Here is a 14,181-nt window from a genome sequence, read left to right on the forward strand (position 1 = left end):
TGGGTCCCTTGGTCCTCCATCCTGTACACCTTGACCTCAGAAAGAATCAGTGAGGAAATGTAGGGCAAGACAAGGACCTCAATGACCTTCCTAAACTTCCCAATCTTTAAAAATGACCATATTTCATCCAAGGAAGAGCAGACCTCTTCCCTCAATCCACAGTCCCCACTTTGTTCCCATCTTTTTTGAAGATCTAGAAGAGACTGCAAGCTTCTCAAATGTTCTCAATTAATATTCAATATTAGGATCATTCAGAACCCCAGATGTGTTCTTAGGATGTGCCTTTCTCTCGGCACACAGGTCATCCAGAATGGACACACCTGCCCAGTGCTTACCCTCAGGGTCCGAGATGCTCACCCCAGGTTGGGAGCAGCCTCGGTGGCAGGTGTATGACGAACAGAGGAGAACTGCTGGGTGGCCCAGCTTCCTGAGCTTCCTTCAAGGACAGGCAAGGTCCTGACTCCTCAGGCCCTCTGCTGCCGTCCTCTGCACTCTGAATCCAGGCCACCTGCTTTCGTAAGAGCCTGGAGGGATCTTTCCACATGTCGGCCTATTTAGTGATAAATTATACTCTATTTCCATTTGTTATTTTCATCATAGTACTTGACTTCCTCCAAAGTAAGACACTGAAGGTCACTTCAGCTTGGAGCTGATGGAAAATTATTTCCAAACACACATCGTCCTTTATCCAACAAGTCACAACCAAGATTCATGAAAAAAAGCTCCTTCTTTGGTGAGAATGGGTCAATTGAGATGTGCTGCTTGTCTCATGGATGGTGTCGATTTATGCTGGAGATACCTTTGGGTTGGTTAGGATGAGCACTGTTTCAGAAAAGAGTAAACAGTGTGTGGTTTCTAGTGCCCAGAGATAGCAAAATGCCTATTTTTCTTCAACTCCATATTCTGATGCACATGTGCTTTGCGCAGAACTGTTGTTGCCCATGATGTTGGTCCCCAAGAGTAAGATTTTAGGAAACAGAACAGTTTTCCACACATCTTAGGGACCTGTCCCCTGTTTCATCTCCTGTATAGAATGGAGACATCTTAAAGTGCTTCCACTTCTCCAAAGGCAAGTAAAAGGAAGAAACATGAACTGGGAGTATAAGACTCTATATAAACTACAGTAAGCATATCTGTGGACACCTTGCTATTTGTGTTACTATGAGGATCAAATGAGGTGACTGGGCAAACTTGCCAGGGAATGATAAAGCACCACACAAACGCAAGCTAATGTGGAAACTGCCTGCGTTTCTAAAGAACTGGGCTCAGTCCTAGTTCTGTCTCATTATGTGATCTTGAGCAAGTGAAGTACATTCTCCAGTTTTCTCAGAGTGTGGTTCTCCTAGTCACAAGATACCCACCACCCTGGTCTTGCTGGGCTCTCAAAGCTTCTCGATCTCAGCTTTGGCACTTGACTCTGATTCGCCTTTCACTTCCCAGCTGTAGATTTCATGTGAATATGTGTTACCGTCTCTGGGCACCAGCACTGATAATGAAATATACTGGATGCTTGGGGCTGGTGCACTGGGACAACTCAGAGGGATGGTATGGGGAGGGAAGAGGGTTCAGGATGGGGAACACGTGTATACCTGTGGCGAATTCATGTTGATATATGGCAAAACCAATACAATATTGTAAAGTTAAAAAATAAAAATAAAAGTCAGAAAGTAAATGAAAAAAAAAAAAAAAAAAAGAAATACTGCTCCAGCCCCAGTGTCCTTGACTATCTTTACAAGGCCACAAAATGAAGTGACATAGGAGAAAGTGTCTGTTTAAAGAGCCATTGCTACTGATCGGAACAGGTCCTTGTGGTAGATGCTGAGCATCTTCTAATGCACATTTCACTTGAACCTACTAGATCTCTTGCCTCTACAACTAATTTTTTTTTTCTTTCTTGGGCAGCTGCCAACTCTGAAAACACATGGCTCTCTGCTAGATGTGATGAAAGACAGTCCACTTGTTTCAGTGAGAGATGAGGGTGAAACATCAGCCCCCACTAGATTCCAAGCAGTGCAACCAGCACCTAAAGAATGAAGACTTCTCAATCCAGTGGGATCCAATTGGTCATTGTGGCCAAAAGGACAGCTGGGACTAGGGCATTCTCAGATCAGGCTGTGGACACAAGAGGGCCAGCAGGGAATGGCTTCATGATATGCAAGCTGACAAAGATCCATAGCTTCAAAGCTATGGTTTTTTCCAGTAGTCATATAGGGAGGTGAGAGTTGGACCATAAAGAAGGCTGAGCATGGAAGAACTGATGCTTTCAAACTATGGTTCTGTAGAAGACTCTTGAGAGTCCCTTGGACTGCAAGGAGATCAAACCAGTCAATCCAAAAGGAAATCAACCATGAATATTCATTGGAAGGACTGATGCTAAAGCTGAAGCGCCAATACTTTGGCCACATGATGTGAAGGCTGACTCATCGGAAAAGATCCTGATACTGAGAAAGATAGAAGGCAGGAGGAGAAAAGGACAACAGAGGACAAGATGGTTGGATGGCATCACCAACTCAATGGACATGAGTTTGAGCAAGCTCCGGAAGATGGTGAAGGACAGGGAAGCCTGGCATGCTGCAGTCCATGGGGTTGCAAGCAGGACACAACTGAGTGACTGAAAAACAACAAACTCAGAGTTCAGGTTTGTGGGCTCTAAAACCCTGACTATGGTGACTTGGTGATGTGACTATAGATCTGGGGTTTGGAAGATGTTGTTCAGTCACTAAGTCATAGCTGACTATTTGCAACCCCATGGACTACAGCATGCCAGGCTTCCCTGTCCTTCACTATCTCCCATTGTATGCTAAGTTGCTTCAGTCCTGTTCGACTCTTTGTGACTCTATGGACTGGTAGCCCACCAGGCACCTCTGTCCATGGTATTCTCCAGGCAAGAATACTGGAGTGGGTTGCCATGTCCTTCTCCAGGGTATCTTCCCGACCTAGAGATAGAACCTGCATCTCTTACGTCTCTTGCATTGGCAGGAGAATTCTTTACCACTAGCGCCACCTGGAAAGCGCCACTATTTCCCAGAGTTTGCTCAAATTGATGTCCATTGAGTCGGCGATGCTCTCTAACCATCTAATTCTCTACCACCAAAGACATTCCTGCACTATCTCACAGAGATATGCCTCCTTGTATTAGCATCACTCTACCTCTCTCCCTTTCTCTCTCTTCAAATGCTACCTGTTTCTTATATGCTTAGAGCATCAGGGTTCCCCACAATGTGGACAGTCCCTGGAGCAAAGGATCAGGGATGTCCAGACTTAGCACTGAAACAGCCCAGTGGCAGGGGGATGGAATGGGGGGTGTGATGCAGCAACTAATGCAGAGCTAAGCAGGGGGGTACAAGCCCTCCCCAGAGGGTGTGGGATTACCGTGTTTATACTTGACTCAGTGCTTCTCTGCAGAGCCAGGTCACATGGAGGAGTGCACTGAACACTGAGTAGAGGGAGTGGATAATTGCATTTCCTTGGATTTCTCAAGGTCTCATCCATCTGCTTTCTCCTGAGGGTGATTTATGCTGCATTTCTGTGTGTAAACTGGAGTTCTGAGATTGGAGGAGTTCTCCGTCACCAGCCACCGGTGTGTCTCACAATGTCTTCCCCCGTCCACAGAGAAGATTCTGCAGTTACAATTCCCAATCCCAGTCAGTTCACTGTGCAGTAAGAATATGACTTATTCATTCTGATTTTACAGAAAACGTTCCAGAGTCATTTCCCCCTATTATCATAACCTTTTAGAAATGTTTCTCCACACTTGGCTAATAGTACAGAAAGTGAGCTTCAATCTCAGACAAGAAGATGTTCTAAGTGCCAAAGTCTTTTTAAATTTGGACAGCAATAAACAAACGTGCTAAATCAATTCAGTCATGTCCAACTCTGTGCAACCCTAAGAACTGTAGCCCACCAGGTTCCTCTGTTCATGGGATTCTCCAGGCAAGAATACTGGAGTGGGTTGCCATGCCCTCCTCCAGGGAATCTTCCTGACCCAGGGATCAAACCTACATCTCTTATGTCTACTGCATTGGTAGGTGGGCTCTTTACCACCAGCGTCACCTGGGAAGCCCAAATAAACACAAATAAGGAAATAAATAAAGTAACTGGTACTATGAGTTGCGATAAGAGCAAATTGCATCTCAGCCAGCATGAACTCAGGCATTTGCGGTCAGTGACCCGAGTTCTTAGTCAACAGAAACACTTTGTACCAGCATGTGCTCAGGCCAGCTCAGTCCACTCACTCTTTCTGAGGACAATTCAGTCAGAGAGCAAACCCCGGGGCTCTGGGTGCCGCTTCACTAGAAACATGCCTTGGCTTGAAACCAATGAATGTGCTCGTCAAAGCTCTACAAAGCCTGAAAAAGGAAAGAACTGTCTTTGCTCTGGGGCCCAACTTCCCTTCCCTCTCCAAAGTCCCTGTGTTCCCCTTCTGATCACCAGCAAACTACCCCATACCCTGAGGCACTTCTTTCTTCTGTGAACTGTCCTCCCCCCTTTCTTAAAGTGACTGTTTCCTGAGAACACCACTCCCCGCAGTCCCCTAGATGTCAGTGCACATTCTCTTCTTTTCCAGACTCATCCCATCTGACTCCAGGCTTACCATGAAGGTTGACTCCGAAATGTGCCTACTGGTAGGATAAATAAATATTCTGCATTATTGACTACAGCTCTTTATAGTAGAGTGGATGGTTGTATGGAGCAATGATGACAAAGCTACTTGCCACTGCCCTTACCCATGTCTGTTTAGAGAGAGAACACTTGTTCCTGATCAGTCTGTCCATCACGATTCCATGAACCAAAACAGAGGTAGGGCAGGTGATGACGGGAATCGCAGGCACATGAGCAGCATATGCAGGACAGCCTGTAAGCCCAGCCCCCACCTATCACAGGGTCAGTAATGCTGCTGCCTTGGCCACCTCCTGTTTCCAAAACAGAAAGCTGCACACAGGCTCTTCATGATGCTATGATCTGTTGCCCTCTGACTTTTGTACTCTGACCTCCAGTTGCCTTTTGTGTGCAATCACAAGACCAAACTGTCTGAAAAGATACTTTCCCTTTCTTTGCCCTTGATGCACACCTTCATGGTTTTGCACAGAACTCCTCTTCCCACTCTCCCTGTTGACTGTTTTGTCTTCTCCTGTCTGAGGAACACAGATTGACTCCCACTGCCTTGTTATGTGTCTCCAGGTAGAAGACTGAGTTCATCTTTTCAGGCCTCGGAATCCCATCCACCTGTGATAGGATCATCTATGAAATCTTCCCTGTCCTTAATACCAGAGTGTCTGTTATCTGGCTGTGGTGTGCTAAGCCACTTCAATTGTGTCCAACCCTTTGCAACCCTGTGGACTGTAGCCCACCAGGATCCTCTGTCCATGGGATTCTCCAGGCAAGAATACTGGAGTGGGTTGTGGTGCCCTCCTCCAGAGGATCTTCCTGACCCAGGGATCCAACAGTGTCTTATGTCTCCTGCATTGGCAAGCGGGTTCTTTCCCACTAGAGCCACCTGGGAAGCCCTGCATACTATCTAGTAGGCACCCAATGGGTAAGTAATTGGGCAAGATACTGAATGCATCAATAAATCAGTCTTTTCAGTTGTGGAAGAAACAGACACAAAATACAGTATACTAACACATATATATGGAATTTAGAAAGATGATAACCCTGTATGCAAGACAGCAAAAGAGACACAGATGTATAGAACAGTCTTTTGGACTCTGTGGGAGAGGGAGAGGGTGAGATAATTTGGGAGAATGGCATTGAAACATGTACATTATCATATGTGAAACGAATTGCCAGTCCAGGTTCAATGCATGATACAGGATGCTCAGGGCTGGTGCACTGGGATGACCCAGAGGGATGGTATGGGGAGGGAGTTGGGAGGGGGGTTCAGGATGGGGAACACATGTACACCTGTGATGGATTCATGTCAATGTATAGCAAAACCAATACCATATTGTAAAGTAATTAGCTTCCAATTAAAATAAATAAATTTATATTTTAAAAAAAGAGTACAGTTCCATAAATTTTGACAACTGTATACACCCATGTAAGTACCAGCTCAACATTTGTTGCCCAGCTCAACGTTTCTTCTACCTAGGAAGTTCTCATGGCTCTGCCCATTCGACACACACCCCATCCCCTCTCCAGCAGTAACCATCACTCTGAGCTGTCAATCAATTCATTTACCTATTCTGAACCTTCACACAATGGACTTATATAGGGCACCCTCTTTTTTGTTTGGCCTCCTTCATTTAGAGATTCATCTTTTTTCTATTGCATGTATCAGTAGCTTATTCTTTTTCTTTTTAACTTTGTGTTGTGTTCCATGCAGTGAATTAGTTTATCTGTTCTCCTATTAATGGATGAGTTCTTTTCAGTTTTTAATGAATAAAACTCTGTGAATATTTTGAACAAGTTTTCTTGAAGATACATATTCTTTTCTCCTAAGAATACACCTTGGAGTCAGTTGCTGTTTGCCGGGATATACACGTGCTGAATTTTGCTGGAAACTGCCAGAGAGTTTTCCAAATTGGATCTAGTATGTTCAGATTCCCCATGTGCGAGATCTGTTTTCCACTCTCACCAGCACTTGGTACCAAAGACTGCTTGCTTTATTCTAGCTGCACCGGTAGGCCTGTAATGGGAACCACTAGGGCTTCATTTGTCTTTCCCTGATGAATAAAAATGATGAGCACCTGTTATTATGTTTGTTGTCCATTTGGATAAATGACTAAGTCTGTTTTTTGCCCATTTTATAATTGGATTTTTGTCTTTCATTTATGGAAATGTGAAAGTGTCTTGTCTGTTCTGGCTATGACCCCTTGTCAGATACATAGCATAGTGGATTGAACTTCCCCTTTGGGGAGCAGCCACAGAAAGGTGGAGGTGGGTGAACTTTACCTCCCTCCAAGGCATGAGTATGGTCCTAAAGCTGCAAGGAGAAAAAGGACATTGCCCCCTCTGTCTCACCTGCCCCCATTTTCATCCACTCTATCTCTGGTCATCCTGGAACAGGCCTGGTATGGGGACAAGCTACCTGTGGGGAGCCTGTGTGAGGCTGGGGTCTCTACTTTGTCCCAGATGGCCGGCTTCACCCATTGTCCTGGTTGCAAGTGGAGTCAAAACAGGTATATTCCCCAAAGCAGCCTTAGTCCTTCTCCAAAGCAGATTTTAAGCAATCATACTGATCACTGATGATGGTGGTGGTGGTTTAGTCACTTGTTTAGCCAGTCAGTTGTGTCTGGCTCTTGCAACCTCATGGACTGTAGCCCACCAGGCTCCTCTGTCACAGGATTTCCCAGGCAATAAAACTGGAGTGGGTAGCCATTTCCTTCTTCAGGGGATCTTCCCCACCCAGGAATTTAAGCCGGGTCTCCTGCATTGCAGGTGGATTCTTTACTGAATGAGCCACCAGGCAAGTCCTAGATACTTGGTGGGAAAACTGGCAGTTTATTCAGAAGAGCTATAGAGAAATGGCTCACATTCAGACTCCTTCTAGAAGTCCTTAGTCCCCAGAACAGGAGCAGGGGAGCCCAGCCTTTATCAAACTTAGCTTTTGAACATCTTCAGCACAGTGAAAGTCAACACAGTGAATAGTAGGGGTGAAGGATTTGGGGGCAGGGGATAAGCAGGCCCAGTCTCAAACATCAGTTCCCCAGGTCACCACCCATGGGGTCTGGGACCACCTATTTTCTCCAAGCCCTCATTTTCTTCTCTACGTAAGGTAAGTCATAGCCATAGTATTAGTCACTCAATCGTGTCTGACTCTTTGTGACGCCATGGATTGTAGTCCACCAAGCTCCTCTGTCCATGGGATTCTCCAGGCAAGAATACCGGAGTGGATTGCCATTCCCTTCTCCAGGGCATCCTCCTGACCCAGAGATCAAATTTGGGTCTCCTGCATTGCAGGAAGATTCTTTACCATCTGAGCCACCAGGGAAGCCCAGGGGAACAATAACTATGCCTAGTGATGAAGTCGTTGGGACACTTCCATGAAATTAACAAGGTCCTATGTGTATCAGGCATCTTGATATAGAAGCAGAAGGGCCATTCTGCTGCTTCTCCTGGTTCATGCAGGTGTGGTCTCTCTCCATCAGCTCTCAGCAGAGTTCTCATCTGAGCTGAGAGAAGGTGGTGCCAGCCTGAACCCATGGTCACTCCAGCTGTAAATTCTCAAAACAACAGCAGCCTCCACACCCTGAGCCCTCTCCTCTGACCCTAGGACCATGTGGAACTCACTGCCCCTTACCCTGACCATAGACTTCTTGGGACTGACAGATTTTGAGCACTGCCTTTGCATTGCTGGATAGAGTGGCAGACAGGACAGTTGCTGTGATATGGTGGTTTATAATAAGAAATACATATCTTTGTCTTCATCTTTGTTTCTGGTACAGAGCTTCCATATCCTAGGATTTCCAAAATGATGAAAGCATAAAGGTGTCTTTTGTTATGTTGTCCAATGAGGTTGTGTTTTGGACCTCAGTTAAGGAGTGTGATGGTCACCAGAGGAACCTGATAAGAGCTGAAGATGAATATTCCCACCTGAGGGCTGGGACAGAAATGAGTCCCTGATCTGAAGTGGAGCAGGGAGATGCGTGTTCCTGGGAGGGGTGGACAGTGGTTGGAGGACCAGTCAGCAGGGCCAGACTTCAGAGTTTGGATTTTATACTAAGTGTGAGGTTGAGCAGAAGAGGGCTTGGAGAAAGGCGAGGCCTCCCAGGCTTCAGAGTGGACTTAGGAGGACTTGGAGGAGTCATTGCAGGGGTTAGGGGGTCAAGAGGAAGACGTGGTGTTAGGGTGATTGATTGGGGTCTCACAGCAACGATAGCCGCAGCACCTCTACAGCAGTGACAAGGTTCACTTGCCATCCACACCCTGTCTATTGCCATCAGCAGGCGAGCCACCCTGTATCCTCTGTTCTCTAGGGCATAGTTGACAGCAGCTAGAATCTGGAACATGCCCGGTCACCAGGCAAGGGGTCCGCTCTCTTATTCCCTGGACACTGGCTAGAGCCAATGGTCCCACCACCCTGATGCACAGGAGGTCCCTGGGAGTGGAACTGAATTCAAGCAATCCAGGAGTCAGTGCTGAAGCTAGAAGTAGGGGGAGTTGAGGTCCCCAGTGAAGGCAGAGGGACAGCATCAGCTGGGTCTGGAGTCAAGCACTGGACTCTGAGACACAAATGTGGGTGTCCGGGAGGTTTGTGCTACCTTCCTAGTCAGGCACTCGTAGATCCACACACAGGCAGAAAGCACTCAAATTTGGCAGGTGTGACTGCCACGTGACACACCACTGCATCCCAGGAACACCGGGCTGGTAAAGAACCCTCGCTCAGCAGGTCAGGCACTAGTCTTTGTGTGTGATCATCCCCATTCAAATGAGACTCCTTTAGCAAAAGCAGCTTTGCCCAGGATCATGGACCCCTGAGCAGGTTTCACCAGCTCCCTGGAGGTACCTGCTGACTCTGCCAACACTGTGCTCCTCCCGGTGGTTTCAAGCCACTTGAAGTGAACCATGGTTTCCCTCTGAAGAAACTGTTTTTAAATTGTAGTTTAATGAAGTCATGACCCTTTCTAGCTGGAGACCCATCCCTTGCTTGATTCTCTGAGAACTTCTGTGGGCTAAATTTTCAGAAGAGGAGACTTGGCCCCAAATTCTATTGTTTCAGAAAAACTGTGACTTCCTTTGCCTGCTTGGAAATCAGCAACAAGCCCATTGGAACTTCTGATGTCCTCTGTGATTCCCTGAACCCGCCTTCAGACAGCTCTCCTGTCTACACAGCTACAGCATGCAGAGTGAGCATTTCCAGGGGAGCCCCACGGTCGTCCTTTGAAAAGCATTTCTGTTGAAGCTGTGTGTTGGGATGGAGGTAGCAGGTGGGGAGTGCAGAGCATGACTTGATGAATTTTCACAAAACTGGACACACTTGTGAAGCCAGCATCAGCTAAAAAACTCAACATTCAGAGCCCCTACCCCCCACCCCCTGCCTGCTCCCTTCGAGGCACCAAGCCCAGAATAACAGCTCTCCTGACTTTGAACAGCATGGATCAGCTTTGCCTGTTTTGTAGTTTATATAAAGAGACTCATACAGTATGTGCTCTTTCCTATCTGGCTTCCAAGAATTACCTTTCAATGCCATCTGTTGTCGTTTCATTCTTTTTTTTTTTTTAAACTTTACATAATTGTATTAGTTTTGCCAAACATCAAAATCTTAAAGCAACCCAAACCTTGATTCAGAGTGGCTGTGTGTAACAGTCTTGCTGTCCAGGTACTCAGGCTCTGGGGGTACAACCTGTAACCTCATACCCTGGATTGCAGTCTATCGCTTCTCAGAGTAGTGTCCTGGGGTGACACTCTTGCTCCCTTACAGGCAAATTGGGGCAGATTCTCAGAGCCAGCATGGCTTCACCATTGTTTCAAGACCCTAACCTGAGGTGAGACCTTAGAGCACTGTGGGAGTTGGAACCCAGAGAGGAAGAAGTGTGAATTTAAATGGACCATGACCAGGACCCCAATAGCTCCCTGAACGCCAAGTTTAGAACAACCTGGAGCCCCAAACTGATGAAGACTCACTCTTCACTCCCTCTTCCCAGCTCAATCCAGTTCCCTCCTGCACAGTCACCACACTCTTGCTCTGTCCCTTTTCCCTCCTGACTCCCTTCACCTCCCTCCACTCTTAGTGACCTCCCACTCTGGCCTCGCTGCCAGAAGCCCTACATACAGGCTACTCCACTCCAGACCTGTCCATCTCTGGTCCCTTCTTCACAGTGTGCCCAGATAGTTTCCTTTTTAGAATGAACATGTGTAAAATACATAATTAAATTCACTAATTAAAGAGGGAACCAATAAGATGACAAAGCTTGTTCAAAGAGCATTGAAAGGACTGAGATTTTAAGGAGTGTTAGTTGTTCAGTTGTCTCCCACTCTTTGGGACCCCATAGACTGCAGCTAACCAGGCTCCTCAGTCCATGGAATTCTCCAGGCAAGACTACTGGAGTGGGTTCCCTTCCCTAGGGGATCTAAGTTTTTAAGTTAGAGACAAATCAGGTAGATATACCACAGGGTAATAAAACAGAAACTATCTCTCCTTCTAGGTGGAAATCATTTGAATCTCTACCAGCAATTATCTACAAGTTAACATGTATTTCAGTGTTCGAGCTCTTCATTACTAAGAGCAAACAATAAAGTCAGACAATTGGCTTGTCTTCTAGAGAAGTGCTATCTGATAGTATGCAACATGAGTCAGGTGTGTAATATAAGTTTTTCTAGTAGCCACATTGAAAATTAAAAACAAATAGATGAAACTAATTTTGAGAGTATATTTTATTTAATCCAATACATTTAAGATACAGTCAGTTTGACACATGGCATTAGACACATATCAAGGGCTCAACAGCCACGTGTTGATAGCACAGTTCTAGTGTGGATCACAGCAAACTGTGAAGAGATGGGACTACTACATTACATTATCTGGCTCCTGAGAAACCTGTATATGGTTAAGAAGTAACAGTTAGAATGTTACATGGAACAACTGGGTTACTCCCATGATTCAAAATTGGGAAAGGAGTACAAAAAGTCTGTATATTGTTACCCTGCTCATTTAATTTATATGTAGAGTGTATCATGTGAAATTCTGGGCTGGATGAAACACAGGCAGGAATCAAGATTGCTGGGAGAAATATCAACAACCTCAGACAAGCAGATGATACCGCTCTAATGGCATAAAGGGAAGAGGAACTAAAGAGCCTCTTGATGAAGGTTAAAAAGGAGAGTGAAAAAACAAGCTTGAAACTCAACATTAAAAAACTAAGATCATGGCACCTGATCCCATCATTTGGCAAATGCAAAGAGAAAAAGTGGAAGCATATATATTTTATTTTCTTAGGCTCCAAAATCACTGCAGATGGTGATGGCAGCTATGAAATTGAAAGATCTATGACAAAGCTAGACAGTGTATTTAAAAGCAGAGATATCACTTTTCTGACAAAGGTCCATATAGTCAAAGCTATGGTTTTTCTAGTAGCCATGTAGGGATGTGAGAGTTGGACCATAAAGAAGGCTGAGTATGGAAGAATTGATGTTTTCAAACTGTGGTGCTGGAGAAGACTCTTGAGAATCCCTTGGACTTCAAGGAGATCAAACCAGTCAATCCTAAAGGAAATCAACCCTGAATATTCATTGGAAGGACTGATGCTCAAGCTGAAGCTCCAATACTTTGGCCACCTGATGCAAAGAGCCAACTCACGAGAAAAGACCCTGATGCTGGGAAAGACTGAAGGCAAAAGGAGAAGGGGGCAGCAGAGGATGAGATGGTTAGATAGCATCACTGACTCAGTGGACATGAATTTGAGCAAACTCTGGCAGATCATGGAGGACAGAGGAGCCTGATGTGCTGCAGTCTATTAGGGTCACAAAGAGTCAGATACAACTTAGAGACTGGACAATAATAACAAAAGAGAAATAATAATCTTCTTTAGGTCAATTAAACAAAGCTTCAGCATGACACTGAAGGAAAATACCGTCATGCTCTTGGCCTTATCTAAATTTTGGATAATTTTTCCTAACATACCTATTTAGGTCCCTGTGATCCGGTTGGCCAGGGTACAGGAAAGATGAGTCCACACAGTGGCCCTAAAAGGCAGCCATATAGCCGTCCAGTTCCACAAATGGTCTTGGATAGGTTATGGGGTCCATGAGAGCCCAAAATTTTGTAGGTAGAATGGATGGATCAGAAAAGACTGCACAAAGGATGAGTGGGTTTCACTCCAAGCAAAGGGAAGAGTGTAACCAAAGCAGGATAGTGTACAAGGTCAAAGAACTCCTGCTCGGCTGTGTGGGCAGGAAGGGCAGGGACTGAGCCTCAAAGTTAGGCTGGGACCAGATAGTCAAGAACCAGACTTTTTTAAGACAAAAATCTTACCATGCTACTTTAAGGGTTCTCCTGGCCCTTAGCTGTGACCTCGCCATCTTTAAATGACTAGGTCATCGCAGCCTCTGTGTGTGTCTCCTGCTTCTTCCCCTCCCAGAACCCCCTCATACTCTACCTTCGGCTGAACTGGACTCCTCGGTCCTCACCACGGGCCTTGGAGAAACCATTCCTCTGCCCAGCCTAGCCTCTCCTCCCTCAGCTCCTCCCTGGGAAACTCCCTGCCCATCTCACCAGCCTCTAGAAGGATGTTCCCACAGCATCTTGGGAGCCCAGAGTTCATTATGAGGTCCTATACCTGCTAGTCTCACAGACTGGCTACTCTAAGGGACCACATACTCTGTCAGGGCAGGAATCGGCTCATGGCCTTTTTCTCCAAGAGAATTTCTGATGTATTTTAGACAGGAAAGAAACATTGCTTAAATGAATGACTGAATGAACTACAGTAATGCATTGTGGTAGATTAGTACCAGTCTATGCCCAATCAGTCAGACCTAACTTCACAGGCCCTCTGCCTACAAAGGAGTCCGTAATATGTATCTAATTGCACCAAAAGTTATAAGACTGAAATCAGGGCTTCAGTAACAGAAAAAGAAGTAGTCTTGAGATACCTGCTGGTTCCCAAGAGGCAGAGAGATCCTGGGTGCAGAGATACATAGAGGAAGATTTGTTTCATGACTTCCAAGATGAACATCCACTCTGCATCTCTGGGCACCCTTCCTGGGCAGTGGTACCATAGACAAACAAAGAAAGGAAATCACATGGGATGACTCCCAGGAACAGGAAGTGTGTATAAAAATAGCTCTGAGGGGGTTAACTGCCCCTATTTTGTGCAGCAGGTGGGGTGTGAACCCAGAAAGCCTTCAGGGAAGAAAGGACAAGAACAGATGGGCATTTCTACAGTGGCATATTTGTGACCAATGGTAGGTGTCTGGCCCTCACCCTTTCCTAAGAGTTCCTCTCATTTTCTCCAGTTTTCTCCATCCCAGGAAGCAAGACTTAACAGCCAGACATGGTGACACCTAAGCCTTGCTTCTACCCAGCTCTTTTTTCCCCAGGGAGGGCAAGAAAGAAGTGACTATTTCAGCAAATAAACCAACATCATAAGTCAGGAAAGTGTTGCAAATTCATGAGCTAATTCAGAGATCACTCATCCCAGAGGAGCATTGCAGAAATCACACACATGCAGCGGAAGGCTGAGCACTGACTGACTTCTGTGCTAAGGCTGCTCTCCTCCCTTCTCCAACCCTACTCAGTTTGAC

The sequence above is a fragment of the Bos grunniens genome, chromosome 8, assembly GCF_055505025.1.
Source record: "Bos grunniens cultivar Pamir isolate PY7600 chromosome 8, Bosgru_T2T1.0, whole genome shotgun sequence".
Taxonomy (NCBI): domain Eukaryota; kingdom Metazoa; phylum Chordata; class Mammalia; order Artiodactyla; family Bovidae; genus Bos; species Bos grunniens.